The 10,993-nt window shown below is 44.0% G+C and overlaps 1 pseudogene; it reads right to left on the bottom strand.

Annotated features, from left to right (window-relative positions):
• Positions 1–493: 493 nt before the first annotated feature.
• Positions 494–2,730, bottom strand: LOC129543368 (suppressor of cytokine signaling 5-like; annotated as a pseudogene).
• Positions 2,731–10,993: the final 8,263 nt, after the last annotated feature.

Below are 10,993 nucleotides of genomic sequence, written 5' to 3'. Positions count from 1 at the left end.
AGTCTTTATTTTGGGGGGCTTCCAAAGCTTGATTTATAGTAACTACAAACATTGCTACTTTTGAAAGTCTATAGAAAAATTCTTAGAAAAATTTCAAACATTAGTCACACTGTTGTAATATTCATCCAGTGTTAATAATTTGTTCTTCAGTAAGAATGGAATTCTTCATAGCAAACGCCCCAGAGCAGCCATTAAAAACTTGCATGCATGCGTGCTAAATCGCTTCAGTTGTGTTCAACTCTTTGTGACCCTATGGACTATATAGCCTGCCAGGTTCCTTTGTCCATGGGATTCCCCAGGCAAGAATACTGGAGGAGGTTGCCATGCCCTCCTCCAGAGGATCTTCCTGACCCAGGGATTGATCCCAGGTCTCTTGTGTCTCCTGCATTGGCAGGCAGGTTCTTTACTACTAGTGCCACCTGGGAAGACTATTAAAAACTGACTTAACTAAATCAGCTACATATTAGTGAAGCCTTCCTGAACACCTGTAGCTCTATCCTCTGTCGTCTCCATAGGCACCACACTGGCTAAGTCTCTGCACTCCTAATACAGAGCACCTGGTCAGGAAACTAAATCCCACATGCCACAACTAAAGATCCTGCATGCCACGATGAAGACTGAAGATCCCACAGGCAGCAACTAAGACCTGGCTCAGCCAAATAGACATAAATACAAATAAACAAGTAAATAAAACCCCTGTAACACTGAGAGTAAGTAAAGGGAGCCCATCAGTTCCACGATTTGTGGGGCACGGCAGATACATTGCAGCCTTAAAGAAAATGTCCTATTTGCTGATATAGTAAGCAACGGTTCGAAAACCATGCAAGAACTGGGATCTTCATCAAAAGTCCTGTTACAGTAAGTCATGTAAGGGTCGTGAGCATTAAAACTAAAGTTGGGATTCCACTGTTCAATTCAAGCAGGCAGGGATCTGTTGTCACGATGGAGGCTCACAGAGAACTCTTCATTGAGCCCCTGAGCACAAGTGGGCCATTGGTTTCTCTTCAAGAACAGCTTCTGCTTCGAAATGGTCCGTCACTCACTAGGGATAGGGATTACCTGTAATCTGAAGCAAATCAGGCATGAGAGCAGTATAAATAATCAGCCTGTTTACTGATGTAATCAACTCTGTTTATCCCAAGCTCCCTGACTGCACGGAGAAGGCAATGGCAAGCCACTCCAGTACTCTTGCCTAGAAAATCCCATGGATGGAGGAGCCTGGTAGGCTGCAGTCCGTGGGGTCGCTAAGGGTCGGACACGACTGAGCGACTTCACTTTCACTTTTCGCTTTCCACTTTCACACACTGGAGAAGGAAATGGCAACCCACTCCAGTGTTCTTGCCTGGAGAATCCCAGGGACGGGGGAGCCTGGTGGGCTTCCGTCTATGGGGTCACACAGAGTCGGACACGACTGAAGTGACTTAGCAGCAGCAGCAGCAGCCCTGACTGCAAACATGGGCATGGCTGTCTCCAGATACTAGTACCTGATGTTGCCTCTGCCTACGTGTCTGTAAACACCGGGTGGTTGTATCCTCTTCTGAGTCACAATTAGCTTGTGAAATTGCAGAATCGTTCTGATTTGTCATTCCAGGAGCTGACTTGGGGGTCCCGTTTATATAACAAATTAACCTGTGAAAGGTCTTAAAATGCATGTATTTGTGCATTGGGAAGGGGATCAACCTCTTTTTCAATACTAAGTTGCCTTCTCTCTCTAAGCTTATCCTCATCTTCTGTAGAAGCCAAGGTTGGAGCAAATGTATCAAAAAATGCTGAATGTGGGCTCACAGGAATATGCTGGGTTTTTTATTTTAAAATTGTTTATTTGACTGCACTGGGTCTCAGCTACAGCATGTGGGATATAGTTCCTCAAACAGGGGTCTAATCTGGAGCCCCTGCATTGGGAGCCCAGAGTCTTAGTCACTAGGCCACCAGGGAAGTTCCAGGAATGTGTTGTTTACTCAAAGTCCATTTGGGGGTTTAATCTGAGCCAGCAGGAAAACAACATTTCTCAAGTATTAATCTAGAAAGGTGTGTTTTTCTTTTATTAGAAACGAGGAGATTCGACTGTTAGTAAGTCCTCATGGGAAAACCCCAGCCCACAATATCCTGCAATTTCTGGCTCAGAGTGACTTCCTATAGTACTGCTGGAAATGAGGTTCATATCATGTACAGAGCTTCTGCCATTTTGCCCCTCTCTTGAAGTCCACTTTGAGTACCACCAAACCTTTTTATTTATTTTTGCCATGAGAATTGCGGGATCTTAGTTCCCCAACCATGGACTGACCCCAGGCCCTGGCCATGACAGCACTGAGTCCTAACCACTGGACACCAGAAAATTCCCTCCACCAAGCTTTCTGCAGAACATATCCTGTGGAGCATGCCAGTAGCAGAAATCTCCTCTTGCAAGTCTTGTTCCTGGTGTGACACATGAATTATTATCCATTTCAATGCTTATTTCAACAACCTGAGGAGTTTCAGTGGCACAGTTTTGGTTTCTCCTTGAAGAATTCTTTGAAGGGCTTATTAATCCCTATTGTAAGGCAACATTTCCTCTTCAGGGACTGTTCTGTGGCTGAGAAGTGTCTCTCCTATACTGATTTATTTCTCTTTGACAGGCAAGCATCTGTTGGAGCTCAGGCCCACATTTTCACTACAGCTTCCTCTTTCATGGCTGAAGAGATTCTGACACCTGGACTGGAAGTTCTTCCATATTTTACCCACTTTACCCATTGATTATAAGATTGTGACCAATAGCAGGCAAGGCTTTGGAGCAGCGGGAGCCTTGAAGGAAGTATGCTGTTCTTGTGGCCATAGATTCGCATGGTGCCCTTAACCTGCTATACTCACTGAAACTAGACCCACTGGTGTTCATTCCTCCATAGAACCCAACTCTGAAACATTCTGATTAACAGTATGTGGGAGGGACTTGCCAGGTGGTCCAGTGGGGCTAAGACTCTGGACTCTCAATGCAGGGGGCCTGGGTTTGATCCCAGATCACGGAAATCTACCACCTCAAGGCAGAACTAAGAATTCGAATGCCACAATTAAGATCAAAGATCCCAGATGCCACAACGAAGACCCAGTGTGGCCAAATAAAATATCAAGATTAAAAAAATAAAGACAGGGCAACTCAGATGGTCCCCACTCTTCCACTCTGCTGTGATCCAGGGTGCTCCTTCTCTCCCAGGTAGCACTCATTTATTAACTCCTTATTGTGTGTCAGGTTCTGTTCTAAGCAATTTGCAAAAGTTAACCCATTATTCTGCACAACAACCCTATGAGGCAGGGCTGCTATGACCCCCGTTTCCTAGATGAGGCAACTGAGCACAGGAGGTCCCCCTGCCCTGGACTCCAGCTGAAGCCTCAACTCCACCATCTTGTCTACTGCTTAACATCTGCAGCAGTGAAGGTTCAAATAAGTCCAAATGAAGGAAGATGCCTATTGACTGAGTGCATGCAATGCTGCAGGTACTTGACGGGCAATACCATATTTAATTGTCATTTCCTCCAATGCCTCTCCTTGAGAGGAACAGTTCTTCTTTTTATCCAGGGTAAGACTCTTAAGACCAAGAGTTTGCCCAAACTCATAGCTATTCAATGTTAAAGCTGAAATTCAACCCCAAGTGAGATGCCAAAGATGAGGTGTTTTGGGTTTTTTTGCATCATTTGGCTTTTGAGATCTTAGTTCCCCCACCAGGGATCAAACACAGGCCTCTGACATGAGGGCACCAAGTCCCAACCACTGAATTGCCGAGGAATGCCCAGGCTTTCTCTTCACACAGTGCTGCTTCCATTTGGGGAAAGGTGGCTTCTCAATGCTTTTAAACTGAAAAATACAAATCAGCACACTGCGTGCCTCCGTGTCTCTGCCTCTTCTCCCTGTCCCCACCCACCCCCTACCCCCGCCCCCCATACACACACCCAGACACCCATGGTTCTTACATTCTTTCATGTTGTTGTTCAGTCACCAAGTCACGTCCAACTCTTTGAGACCCCATGGACTGCAGCACGCCAGGCCTCCCTGTCCCTCACAATTTCCCAGGGTTTGCTCAAACTCATGTCCATTGAATCGGTGATGCCATCCAACCATCTTGCCCTCTGTCACCCTCTTCTCCCACCCTCAATCTTTCCCAGCATTAGGGTCTTTTCCAGTGAGTCAGCGGTTCGCATCAGGTGGCCCAAGTATTGAAGCTTCAGCTTCAGCATCAGTCCTTCTAATGAATATTCAGGCTTGATTTCCTTTAGAATTAACTAGTTTGATCTCCTTGCTATTCAAGGGACTCTCAAGAGTCTTCTCCAACACCACAGCTCGAAAACATCAACTCTTCGGCGCTCAACATTCTTTATGGTTCAATTCTCACATCCATACATAATTACTAGAGGAGGGAATGGCAAACCGCTCCAGTACTCTTTCTGTGAGAAGCCCATATCAAATTTTTTTTCATAACATTCCTGAAGATAACTTACTGAGCACCTACTATGTACCTGACACTTTTCTTTCAGGCCCTGGAGATACAGCAGAGAACAAAAGTCACTGTCACTCCAAGGAACCTCACTAGGAAATCCAAACAAACAAAAAGGCCTCTCCCTCCATCAAAAAATGCTCAGGTGCACTGGCTGAGGGTGCATAAACCTCTCAAGGTTCAAACGAGGGAATACGCTGAAATACTGCTGCTGTTTGGATTGAGATAGTAAATAACTTTAATGACTGGATAACACATCTTTTTGCAAGTCAGATGGTTTCCGATTATCTGCTTTCAACAAAATTGAATAAGGACCTCTTGGAATTGTCCGTTGATGGCCATGAATATAAATTTTGATGATTACCATGTGATTTTTGGCACATTTGGAAGGAAATTTTTTAAATTATATTGATGTGCCAAACCCTTTCTATTCCCATATATTAAAAATTTTATGTGACCAAGTTTTCTCACCCATTACCAAAAAAAAAATGAATAGAATGATGCAGGCCTCATTAAGAAACATCACCTACCTTTGAACTGATGTATATTTGCAACAAAATTTCATCTATCACAAAATGATCCTGTATGTTATTTTGATTCATCATGCAGTAATATTCATAATGATAGGTAAGAGAGTTTTTAGAGGACCATGATCTTAGGACATGTCTTTGCAAACTAAATTACAATGTTAATGCACATTTATATGGTGAGGGATGACAGGATGAGCAAGACTTTTTCTTAAAATTTATTTGACTTCGCCAGGTGTTAGTTGTGGCACTTGAATCTTTGTTGCGTCATGCAGGATCTTTTTTTCTTTTGGGTTGTGGCATTTAAACTTTTAGTTGCAGCACGTGGCATCTAGTTTCTTTACAGGGATTGAACTCAGGGCCCTGCATTGGGAACGTGGAGTCTTAGCCACAGGACCACCAGGGAAGTCCAAATACAAGACTTTTAAGCATAAAATTTTATTACCTGAGGATGAACTTCTGTAAGAGTAAAAATGAAATAGAAATACAAGTTCAAGGAGAAAAGGAGGTAATGTAAAATTTCTTACAATTAACAAAATGATTTTTTTTTACATATAAAAGTGTATGACGATGGGCATCAAATTGCTATTGTATTTAAATTCCGCTGAATGGCACTCAAAACTGTGATGTAACACTTTTAAACTGTCAATTTCCTTTCCAGTTTATATGCCTTTTATGTAATTTTCTTGTCTAGCAACCCTGGCTAAAACCTCCAGCATGTGACTGAATACCAGTGGTGACAGTGGACATCCTTTTCTTGTTCCTGATCTTAGGGAGAAAGCTTTCAGTCTTCCATCATTAAATATGCTGATAGCTGTGGGTTTTTTCCTCAGCCTTTATCAGGTTGAGGAAGTTCTATTTCTAGTTTGTTGAATGTGTTGCACAGGGATAATTTCAAAAAGTTATTTTAGTGAGGAAGGAGACAAAGTGTTTTTGTGTTTTGGGCTGTGCTGGGTCTTCGATGCTGTGCACGGGCTGACTCTAGTTGTGGTGAGCAGAGTGCCTCTCCAGTTGTGGTGCGAGGGCTTCTCATTGCAGGGGCTTCTCTCATTGTGGAGCATGGGCTCTAGGGCTTGTGAGGTCAGTAGCTGTGGCACGAGCTTAGTTTCTCTGAGGTATGTGAATCTTCCTGGACCAGGGATCAAACCCGAGTCCCCTGCATTGGTAGGTGGATTCTTTACCACTGAGTCACCAGAGAAGTCCAAGGAAGTAAAATGTTGGAAAGTTCAAATTCAAGTTCCTCAGAAGCTCTAAGCTCCCTGCTATACCCCCCAGCACCAAACACAGTGCCTGCATAAAGAAAGGGTCCGATCAGCATTAGTGGAGCAAACTACCTCCCACCTTGCCCCTTGCACTTTATACTCCAGCGATGCTAAGCTGTTTATGGTTCCCCACGTGGGGCTTCAGCCCTGCCTTCTGTTCCCAGCTGACGTCTATTCGATGCTCTCCAGTGCTGCACAGTGTCATCTCATTCAGGAGATGTCTCTCTCCTTACCCCTCCTCAAATCCTGAGCTGAGAGGGCCTCTCTTTTTTTGTGCTCCTGTGGTACTTCATGCATCTACTGTATTTATAATATGGTATGTGGTGAAGGGTAGGAATTTGAGAGCCTGGCTGCGCTGATTCAAAACTCTACCGCTGACTATATAGTTTGTGTGACTTTGGTTGTACCTCAGCTTCCTCATCTGTCAAACACAGATGATAATAATAGTGTTGACCGCACAGAGTTGTTTGAGGGATGAGGGACAACAGTGTCCAGGAAACAATCATTACTATATAAGGATGAACAGCTATCTGTATATGTATAAATGGCTCACTTGGCTGTACACCTGAAACTAACACAACATTGTAAGTCAACTATATCCTCCCCCCCCAATTTTTTTTTTTAATAATTAACTATTAGGTCCTACTGGGCAAGGTCTATGTTTTTTTCTTCTCTGCTTCTTGAAGCCCTTAGTCTCACGCCTGGGCTGCAGCAGGTACTTCATAAATGCTTGTCCTGAGGGTGGGCCTGGTGGAAAGGATTTGAAAGAAGGAAAAGAAAAACAGATCTGATATTGCATAGCAGGTAGAAATCAGAACTCAAATGTCTAAACCATATTGCCCATTTTTATGTGTTTCCCAAACTGTTTTATTTTGGCACCAAGATTGCCAAACTTTAGAAATTAAACCTGCAGTCAGAGCCTTCAAAAGGGCAGAGACCCCAAAGAACATACACAGGTCATAGGAGCTGTTCTGTGGCTGCCTTCCAGTGAAGGTTAACAAATGTGTTTGGCAAATTTTAGTCAAAACTCGCTTCCTTTATATCCCAGGAGTGAGGATGTGGGGCAGACAAATCCTCATCATGCAGACTTGTCTGGTAGAAGTTCATCACCAAGTATAAAGAACTTAGAGTTGGACCTGATCAGCTTAGGTCAGTAACACCCTACTGCATCCCCAGCGTACCTCCAGGGAGCAGAGAAGGGGCTCCACCTGCCTCCAGAATTGCCAGTCTCTGTGACCTCCTCATTGCTAGAGAACCCGCACCCCCAACCTTCATGCTGTGGCCAGAGGAGGCCATCTAAGAGGAGGCAAGAGTTTCCCAGCCCAACAAGCCAAGGCTTTTATTCTTATATATCCTCTACCTACTCCCCTCAACTCTTCAGTCCAGTACAATTTCCTTGTGAAGTTTAAGATTTTTTTTTTTTTAATTTTTTGGTTGCACCACACAGCCTCTTAGTTACCCAAGCAGGGATCAAACCTGTGTTGCTTGCATTGGCAGCACAATCTTAACCACTGGACTGCCAGGGAAGTCTCAAAAGTGAAAGTTGCTTAGTCCTGTCCAAGTCTTTGCAACCCCAAGGGCTATACAACCCATGGAATTCTCCAGGCCAGAATACTTGAGTGGGTAGCCTTTCCTTTCTCCAGGGGATCTTCCCAACCCAGGGATCGAGCCCAGGTCTCCTGCACTGTGGGCAGACTCTTTACCAGCTGAGCCTCAGGGAAGCTTTTATAGAACAAAACCAGAAAAGGGTTTATATCTCCAAACAATTTCAGTTCTCAAGCCTCTCCAGGGACCAGGGAGCCCAAGAGGCTGACTTACTCACTTGAAAACTGCTGTCTGCTTTGGGTGGAGCCTACTGACTGCCCAGACAGGCTGTGCTGGATATTCTATTTGCCCCTCCAGACTCACCCTCCGCCCTCTCCACCCTGCTCTGTGCTTTGGAAGGCTGGCTTGCCTGGACTGTATCACCCAGGCACCCCTGTCTTCTAACTTCCAGTTGGGTTTTGTGAATGGGAGGCACTAGCCGGAAAGGATGATTAGATAAAGAAGCTGGGTGTTAATTTCCCTGCTGGGTGACAGCTGGGGCTTCCCCAGTGGCCCCAATGTAAAAATCTGCCTGTCAACGCAGGAGACATAAGAGACGCATGTTCAATCCCTGGGTCGAGAAGATCCCCTGGAGGAGGGCATGGCAACCTACTCCAGTATTCTTCCCTGGAGAATCCCATGGACAGAGGAGCCTGGTGGGCTACAATCCATAGGGTCACACAGTCAGACACAACTGAAGTGACTTAGCACACACACACAAGTGATGGTTATATCCCTTTATCAAAGGGCACAGCTGTATTCAGGCAGTGCTTTCTTACCACTCCAGCTCTGTTATGGGTTGAATTGTACCCTCTCCCCAAAGACGTATTGGTATCCTATCCCCCAGGACCTCAGAAGGTGACCTTTTGGAGATAGGGTCTTTACAGAGGTAATCAAGTTAAAATGAGCTCTTGAGAATGGGTCCTAATCCAATATAGCTGATGCCTTTATGAAAAGGGGAAATCTGGACATAAATCAAGACACACATAAAGAGAAGATGATCTGAAGAGACATGGAACGGGAAGTCACCCACAAGCCAAGGAAAGAGGACAAATCCTTCCCTCATAATTTTCAGAAGTGCTGACACCTTGATTTCAGACTTCTAGCCTCTAGAGTTGTGAGACAATACATATCTGTTGTTGAAGCCACCTGGTCTGTGATATCTTTTTGATGACCTCATGGCACGTGGGATCTTAGTTCCCCTACTAGAGATCGAACCTGTTCCCCCTGCATAGGAAGTGCAGAGTCTTAACCACTGGACCACCAGGGAAGTCCCTATGGTACTTTGTTAAGGTAACCCTGGCAAACTAACACAAGCCCTCATTGGGTTCTGGTAACACCTCACCCCTTGTTTTTTTGGGCCAAGGGTGGTAAACACTCCCACTATTGCTAGTCCCTGGATGCCTCGCCATCCCTAGCTGGTTTCCCCAAAGCCCCTCAATCCCTTTATTCAGTTCTATCCAATTATTCTGTTGACTGTGCCATGTTTCCTGATACTCAAGCCTACAATGTAATTATATTTCTCCAATATACTTCACAAAACTATCACAAAGGCAAGAGAAAGTTCTGTTGGGGTTCTCCAATCATGCAGATGTCTACTGGGAATCTTATTCAAATAAAGCATCTGTTTTACTCTCACTTTCTTCTTCTCTTGTCTATTTCATCTCCCAGGACACAGGGAAAGCCATAAGGGGAAGTGATACTTTGGATTTAATTCAGATAAAAACTTTGAGAGTTTGTGGTAATCAAGCCAGGCAATGTTGGGTGTGATGAAATAAGTATGCTACACTGAGGTGCTCATATTTCAAAATTCCAAAGAAGCATTAGGGAAGATCCAGGGAGGTCTTAAAAAATAAATTAGCTCATAAGGAATGGGATCTTTGCAGAAATTAAATTCTCACACTGCCCATAAGCAACAAAACCACAACGATTTATGTTCTCTGAATAATTCTACTTTTAAAAGAACTTGCAGAAAAACAGTTGTGGGAGAGGAGTATGCATGTAGTTGAGAATAAATACCAAAGAATGGCCACCACTTTTAAGAATAACTTCTGGAAGGGTAAAATCCAAAATAGATTAAGCCTTGTGAAATGGGGGTGGGGGTGATTTTTAAGGTTACATTTAAAGCAAGAAGCATTAAAAAAAATGGTATAGGCTTTAGAATAAGGGAAAAGCTAAGTAAGCCAGCTTATGTGAACAATTATAGAAACTGTAGAAAAAGTGTGAAGAACTGAAGCATGCTGGGAGAATGGGGGAAAACAGAAGAAAGAAAAAAATGGTCAATTCTGGGAACTCAGTCCAATAAACTTGACATTGACTCCGGAAAAATTCTCAAATGAGTTATTAAATAGAGGGCTGATAAGCTCTTAAGAGAGAGAAGCAACAGTCACTCAGGGTCAGAATAGGTGTGACTGATTCATGCCAAGCTACACGTTCCTTTTTGATGGATCTGCACTAACCTATTTGGGTTTGAGCACAGCTCTCCAACTGTCCCTCTCAGTGTTTTCTCTTCCTCATCCAGACCTTTCTCATAAACTGCACATCATTTGTGTTTTGGCTATACCCTGTGGTTTCTGGGATTCTTAGTTCTCTGACCTGGGATCGAACCTGGGACCTTGGCAATGAGAGCTTGGAGTCTTATCTGCTGGACAACCAGGGAATTCCCACATCATTTATTCTTTGATTAGACAAATATTTGGCACCTAGTAAGTGTCAGACACCCTAATAAGTGCTTGTTAGTGAGGATACACCAAGGAAAACCCAAGCAGCACTCCACCTCCCATAGAATTTACTTTCTGTGGGAAGTAATTTCCCCATTCTGGGACTTTTCCTGAGCCACCAGCACTCTCCTGTCTTTTCTAAACCCTGAGCAAGCAGAATCCTCAGACTCTAGGGTTTCACTGTCTGCCCCAAATCTCCTTTTGTTTTCAAGGATAGAACTCAGAGGAAACTGGGTTGTAGTTTTCCTTGGACAACAGGTACTGTCCTCTTTTGCAATCTGCCTAGAAATGCTATCATTCAGGTTCCCTGCAACAGATATTAATTATCTAAATTTCAAATTTGGCAAACCTACATTTCCAGCCTCACGTTCTACTTCATCTCTTCAGTCATTACCAGCCTCAGTCCTCGCCTGTAGGTGTCCAAGCCTGTGTCCTTT

The sequence above is a fragment of the Moschus berezovskii genome, chromosome 23 (assembly GCF_049115385.1).
Source record: "Moschus berezovskii isolate FMDL1 chromosome 23, NW_MosBer_1.0, whole genome shotgun sequence".
NCBI classification, from domain to species: domain Eukaryota; kingdom Metazoa; phylum Chordata; class Mammalia; order Artiodactyla; family Moschidae; genus Moschus; species Moschus berezovskii.
The sequence above is the reverse complement of the archived record's forward strand: the minus strand, read 5'-3'. Positions and strand labels throughout refer to the sequence as shown.